This window comes from Chrysochloris asiatica, unplaced genomic scaffold (assembly GCF_000296735.1).
Source record: "Chrysochloris asiatica unplaced genomic scaffold, ChrAsi1.0 scaffold00223, whole genome shotgun sequence".
In the NCBI taxonomy this organism is placed as follows: domain Eukaryota; kingdom Metazoa; phylum Chordata; class Mammalia; order Afrosoricida; family Chrysochloridae; genus Chrysochloris; species Chrysochloris asiatica.
In genome coordinates, this window is record NW_006408741.1 from 1,611,310 (window position 1) to 1,618,551 (window position 7,242).

At 40.8% G+C, this 7,242-nt stretch overlaps 1 pseudogene; it reads left to right on the plus strand.

Moving 5' to 3' along the window:
• The first annotated feature begins 209 nt into the window (after positions 1–209).
• Positions 210–759, plus strand: LOC102818335 (annotated as a pseudogene).
• Positions 760–7,242: the final 6,483 nt, after the last annotated feature.

Sequence of the window (7,242 nt, forward strand, 5' to 3'; positions counted from 1 at the left end):
TGGGGACTTACCTTGAGGGCTCCGGTTAGGAGGTTACCTTGGAGGGTGGCACCTCAGGGATGATGGCGGAGGACAGTAATTGCAGCATCAATTCTGTACATTGAGGTGCAACCCACATATAAAACATGTTCCTTCATCTATGATCAACTGAGTTGGTTTTCAAGTATGTGCCACATGTTTCTGTGTTGCTGTTCTGGATCATTTCTATCTTTGCTGCACAGACTGCAAGTCTAGAAGAATAGCTGCACGGATGGAGAGAAGCGATGCTGATGGCCAACAAATTCCTCCAATGGGAAAGAACCTGGTTTCCACCTGCTATTACGGGTGTGATTTCTTTAGTATTTCTGATGATCTGCTATCTAGATCCATCTGTTCTGTCTGGAGTTTCCTGTTTTGTTTTGTTTTTTTGTGTGTGTGCTTGGCTAACTACCTTGTTCCCATTCTAGTGCATAGGATTTTGGGTTCCAGTAAACGGACCACTGAGCAACAGCAAAGATTCCATGGAATCTGTGGTAATCTAGTGAAAGCTCACTGCAGAACTGTGGGCTGGTGAAAATACCTCTTTACACTAAAGGAAGAAGAACCTAAAATGACCATGATCATTTCTCTTGCTGAGGTTGTCTGGGTGAGACAGCAAGTCCACAACTTTTTTCTCACCTACCTGACAGTAACTTTCATGCGGTAGCTTCTGGACTAAACCAACATGGAATCATTTAAAAATACATTGAAATGGTCAAGAAAGAGATAAGCTTCTCATAAGAAAAGAAGAATAAAGAATGCATCTGCTTTTTTTCAGTGTGGTTAATGGAGTAGAAGGTGTCCCTAGGAACAGTTTCTACTATGCTATCTGTAGACTAATATGTTACACAAGTAGCTCTTTGTTCTCCCTCATTCTGTTCTTGTTATTGTTGCTAAGTGTGACCCTGTATAGGGTTTCCAAGGAGTGGCTGGTGATATTGAACCACAAGGTTGGCAGTTCAAACCAATCTTATGGGCCAATGCTTATCCTACAATGCCACACCATGACTAGAAATTCAAGACTTGTCAAGTACGGCTTTGTGTATAGTGTTATACTGGAAGTGTTGTTGGGTGCATTCTCATCAGTTGACCTTATATGGACACCTCATTGTAGATTTCAGGAGAAGTTAAAAATCCTCTATTGGTGCCCTGGAGCCTTGGTGTGGCTCTGTAGGACAAGCACTAGACCAAAAGGCTGATTTGAACCACAAGGTTGGTGGTTCAAACCCACTAGCTGTTTCTTGAAAACCCTATACAAGGTTGCTATGAGTTAAAACCAACTCAATGGCACTCTACAACATAAATTGGTGCTCTGGTGGTGTTGTGGGTTACACATTGGACTACTAAGCACAAGGTTAGTGGTTCAAACCTGCCAGCCACTTTGCAGGAGAAAGCTGAGGCTGTCTGCTTCTGTAAAGAATTACAGTCTCAGAAATCCACTAGAGTGTTGTTACTAGTCAGAATTGACTCAATGGCAAAGGAATTGGCTTGGTTTGTTTGGTTTACTGACAGTATAATCATTAGCTGCCAACAAATCAGTATCTCTCCTTTCCCCATTCAATACTTCATTCTGTAAACCGAGGTGCAGTGAGAAATGATTCATGAGAAAATGTGAAAGGGGTAGATCCCCAGCACACACACAAACCATACACATTTCTTGCTATTCTTTCACTTCAAAGTAGGTCAAGGAGAAACTGATTCAGCACTGAAGTGTTTTCAACTCACTCCACACTCTCCCTGACATGATGTCTGGAGCTGTTCCAATGGGTGCCTTGTAAATTGCTGACTGAAGGGGAAAAATATTATCCAAACAGCAGACCAGGGCCAAAATTTGCATATCACAGTGCTTGGCCAATGCTGCCTTGGGCAGCTTGCTGAGTTTCTAATTATTTTCATTCTTCTGCTACCAGGAAGATGAGGAAAGATAGGATTCTTCAATAATCCTAGTGGTTGCCAAAGTCAAGAGATCCTGCTCAGGCTGTAGAACAGATGCAGGTATTTTCTGTGATACCTACAAACTGTCCCTGCTGGGATCTGGTTTTGGTGCCTGTGATGACCAGATATGTTTCTCTTTCAGAATTTCACAAGTACAGGTGGATTGCTGAAGAAGGTCAATACCTGTCATTGTTTTCTAGGGTTGCCACAAAAAATTGAGTGGCTTAAAATAACAGATATTTATTGTCTGACAGTTCTGAAGGCTAAGCCCAAATTCAAGTCTCTGAGAGACTGTTCTCTTTCCAAATGCTCTAGTACCATGCCTCGCTTAGTAACCTCAAGCATTCCTTGGTTCATGGAAGCAGTCTCCAATCTCTGCCTCCATCTAAACATGACCAGCTTCCCATTGTGTCTCTGTGATTCTTCTCTTTTATGAGGGTATCAATTATATTGAATTAGAATTCATTCTACCTTAAGACCTCATTCACGCTGGTGGTGGTGGTGGCTGTAGGCTGTTGAGTCAGTTTGGACTCAGCAACTCTGTGTAGAATTTCTGAGGCTGTAAATCTTTTTGTTGTTGTTGTTGTTGTTGTTGTTATTAGGTGCTTCAAGTCAGTTTCATAACTACTCTATGTACAACAGAAAGAAACACCAACTGGGCCTGCTCCATCCTCACAATTGATACTAAGCGTAAGCCTATTGTAGCTGTCACTGTGCCAATCCATTTCATCGGGGGTCTGCCTCTTTTGCTAACCCTCCACTATACCAACCATGATATCCTTCTCTAGGAACTGGTCCCTCTTGATAATATGTCCAAAGTATGAGTGACGAACTCTGGCCATCTTGGCTTCTAAGGAACATTCTGGTTGTACTTCTTCCAAACAGATTTACTTGTTCTTTTGGCAGTCCATGGTACCTTTAATATTCTTCTCCAACATCGTAACTCAAATGAATCAATTCTTCTATGGTCTTACTTATTTATTGTGCAGCAGTCACATGCATATGAGTCTGCTGAAAATACCATGATTTGGGTCAGATGCACTTTAGTCCTTAAACTGACATCTTTGTGCTTCAATACTTTAAAGAGGTCTTGTGCAGCAGATTTGTCTTATACGTCATTTGATTTCTTGTGCTGCTTCTATGAGTGTTGATGGTGGGTCAAAACAAAATGAAATCTTTGACAACTTCAATCTTTTCCCCATTTATCATGATGTTATTTATTATTCCAGTGGTAAGGAATTTTTTCTGTGCATTGAGGTGCAACCCACATATATAACATGTTCCTTCATCTATGATCAACTGAGTTGGTTTTCAAGGATGTGCCACATGTTTCTGTGTTGCTGCTCTGGATCGTTTCTATCTTTGTTGTTGTTGAGTATCAACGAATCGGCTTTGACTAATAATGACCATATGCACAAGAAAACAAAACATTGCCTGGTCCTGTGCCATCCTCACAATTGTTTTATTTGAGCCCATTGCTGCTGTCACCACGTCAAGCCATCTAATGAGGGGTGGGGGGGTATTCTTTTTTTTTGCTGGCTCTCCACTTTACCAAGCATGATGTCCTTCTCCAGGGATGGATCCCTCCTGATAACATATCTGAAGTATGAGAGATGAAGTCTTGCCATCCTGACTTCTAAGGAACATTCTGGTTTTACACAGATTTGTTTGTTCTTCTGGCAATCCATGGTACTTTTAATATTCTTCTCCAACACCGTAAATGAAACTAATCAGTTCTTCTATGGTTTTCCTTATTCATTGTTCAACTTTCACATGCAGATGAGATGATTGAAAATATCATAAAGAACACTGTTATCTTTAACAGTTTTTAATTACAGAACTTCATTTTATGCATATTTTATGTTCTTAGTGTTAAACCTTTTTAGACCCAAAGTAGACATGTTTAAAAACAAAACAAAATTAACAAGTTCTTAAAATCTTTTAGGAAGCCTGCTGGTGTGGCACTGTAGTGTAAGCACTGGACAGCTAACCACAAGGTTGGTGGTTGAACCAGACCAGCTACTCCTTGGAAACCCTATACAGTGTTGCTGCTATGAGTCAGAACCAACTCAACAGCACTTAACAACAACAACAAACTCTGTTGCCAGTTTGGGGTTCTCTCCCTCTCACAAGCAGGTCACTCAAGCCCAAAAACAAAGAAGGACAGATAGGAATTGAGTCCAGTGTGAAAATGCCACAAAATGCTCCTGGACCTTCAGTGGCCACACAATGAATGACCCTCCCAAGCTCCCAGGGGAATGGGACCCTTTTACCTCTCATAGTGTTCTTGTTGAGAAGGGATTCATTCTTAGGCAGGAAAATGCTATAAATATCCTGGGCTGAAGGAATCCAAAAGGAAAGGCAATTATTAAGGTTGTGTGTCAACTTGGCTGGTCCACAATTCTCAGTGGTTTGGTAGTTATGATATATAGTTATCCTCTGTGCTGATATCTGGACCAATAAATAGCATCATGATAAACAGAGAAAAGATTGAAGCTGTCAAGGACTTCATTTTACTTGGATCCACAATCAACGCTCATGGGAGCAGCAATTAAAAAATCAGATGATGCACTTCACCAAAGAAGACATTCAGGTGACCAACAAACATCTGAAGAAATGCTCATGATCTTTAGCCATATGTTGTTGTTAGGTGCCATCAAGTCAATTCCATCTCATAATGACCCTAAGCACAACTGAATGAAACACTGCTCATTCCTACACCATTCTCACAAGTATTGTGATGTTTGAGCCATTATTACAGCCACTGTATCAGTCCATCTCATTGGGAGGGTCTTTCTGTTTTTTAATGGCTCTGTTTTGTCAATTATAATGTCCTTCTCCAGGAATTGGTCCCTCCAAGTCACATGCCCAAAGTCAGTGAGATGAAGTCTTGCCATCCTCACTTCTAAGGAACATTCTGGCTGTACTTCTTCCAAGACAGATTCATTTGTTCTTCTGGCAGTTCATTGTCTTTTTAATTTTCAGTTTAAATGCATAAATTCTTCTTTGATCTTCCTTATGCATTGTCCAACTTTCACATGCATATGAGGCAATTTAAAAAGACCATGGTCTTTAGTCCTCAAAGTGAAATCTTTGCTCTTCAACACTTTAAAGAGGACTTATGCATCAGATTTACCCAATGCAGTACAATGTTTGATTTCTTGACTGCTACTTGCGAAGTATGAGTATTCCGGAACACTTCATTGTGCTCATGAGGATTCTGTACATGGACCAAGAGGCAGTTGCTCAAACAAAACATGGGAACACTGAATGGTTTAAAATTAAGAAAGGTGTGCGACAAGGTTGTATTCTTTCACCATACTTATTCAACCTGTATGCTGAGCAAAAGATCTGAGAAGCTGGGATATATGAAGAAAAATGTGGCATCGGGATTCAAGGAAGACTCATTAACAACCTACGATATGCAGATGATACAACCTTGCTTGCTGAAAGTGAAAAGGACTTAAAATATTTACTGATGAAGATCAAAGAGCACAGCCTTTGGTATGGATTACATCTCAATGTAAAGAACACAAAAATCCTCACCACTGGACCAATAAACAACATTCTTATCAATGAAGAAAAGATTGAAGTTGTCAAGAACTTCATTCTTCTTGGATCAACTATCAACACTCATGGAAGCAGCAGTCAAGAAATCAAATGACGTATTGCATTAGGCAAATGTGCTGCACAAGACCTTTTTAAAGCGTTGAAGAGCAAAGATGTCAGCTTGAGGAATAAGGTGTGCCCCACCCAAGCCATGGTATTTTCAATATCCTCATATGCATGTGAAAGCTAGACAGTGAATAAAGAAGACCATAGAAGAATTGATGCTTTTGAGTTATGGTGTTGGAGGAGACTACTGAAAGTGCTGTGGGCTGCCAAAAGAACCAATAGATCTGTTTTGGAAGACGTGCAGCCAGAGTCCTCCTTGGAGGCCAAGATGGCCAAACTTCGTCTCTCATGCTTAGGACATATTGTCAGAAAGGACCAGTCACTAGAGAAGGATATCATGTTTGGTAAGGTGGAGGGTCAGAGAAAAAGAGGAAGACCCCCAATGAGATGGATTGGCCAAGTGGCAGCATCGATGGACTCAAGCATGGCAACAGTAGTGAGGTTGGCCCAGGATTGGGCAGGGTTTTGCTCTGCTGTGCACAGGGTCGCTATGAGTCGGTACCGACTTGATGGCACCTAACAACAACAACAACTTCTATGAGAATTGATTGTGGATCCAAAAACAAAAAATGAAATTATTGAAAACTTCGATTTTTATCTATTGATCACGGTGTTGTTTATTGGTCCAGTTCTGAGAATTTTTTTTTCTTTACAATTAGTTGTAATGCATATTAAAGGCTGTATTCTTTGATTTTCATCAGTAAATATTTCAAATCCTCTTGGCTTCCAGCAAACAAGCATGTGTCATCTGCATGTCACAGATTTTAATGAGCCTTGTTCCAATCCTGTTGTTGTGTTCTTTTTCAGATAGTCCAGCTACAACATAGTTCAACATACAGCATAAATAAGTGTGGTAAAAGGATACAACCATGACACACACCTTTCCTGATTTTGTTTTTATCTTTTTTTAAAGCTTTTGATAGAGTGAGTGAAGGCTTACAGGGCAGATCATCAGTTTTACATTCAGCAAATAATTGCAATGATTACAATCCCCTCCATGCACCCTCAGCCAACAGTATTTACTTCTATTGCACTTTTTTTTTTCTTGATGTACACATACCAAATTGAAAATATATATTGGCTTTAATGTCCAAGCACATTTTGCAAGCCAGCCTCCTGCCCACCGGTACATTGCCTTTCTCAGTCCATGGGCCCTACAGTCCTTTGCTGCTCTGTCTCTTTATGCCATCGCCTCTGCCACCATCATTGTTGTCATCACTTTTCTGGTTAGGATCCTACCTTTCCTGATTTTAAACCAGGCAGTACCCTTGCTGTGTTGGAACTGAAAGCATGGATCTACTGACCTAAACAAAATGGAGTCGCTTTAGTCATTGAGTCGCAAGTCAGGAACCTGCAAATTAGGAAGTTTATACATTTGCTGGGATGACCTTGTGGTTCTAGAAGGAGGACAAGACAAGGAGAATGTTGTTGTTGTTGTTGCTGTTAGGTGCCATCAAGTCGGTGCCAACTCATAGCAACCTTATGCACGGCAAAATGAATCACTGCCCGATCCTGGGCCAACATCACTATTGTTGCCACGCTTGAGCCCACTGATGCTATCACTTTGCCAATGCATCTCACTGGGGGTCTTCCTCTTTTTCTCTGACCCTCCAC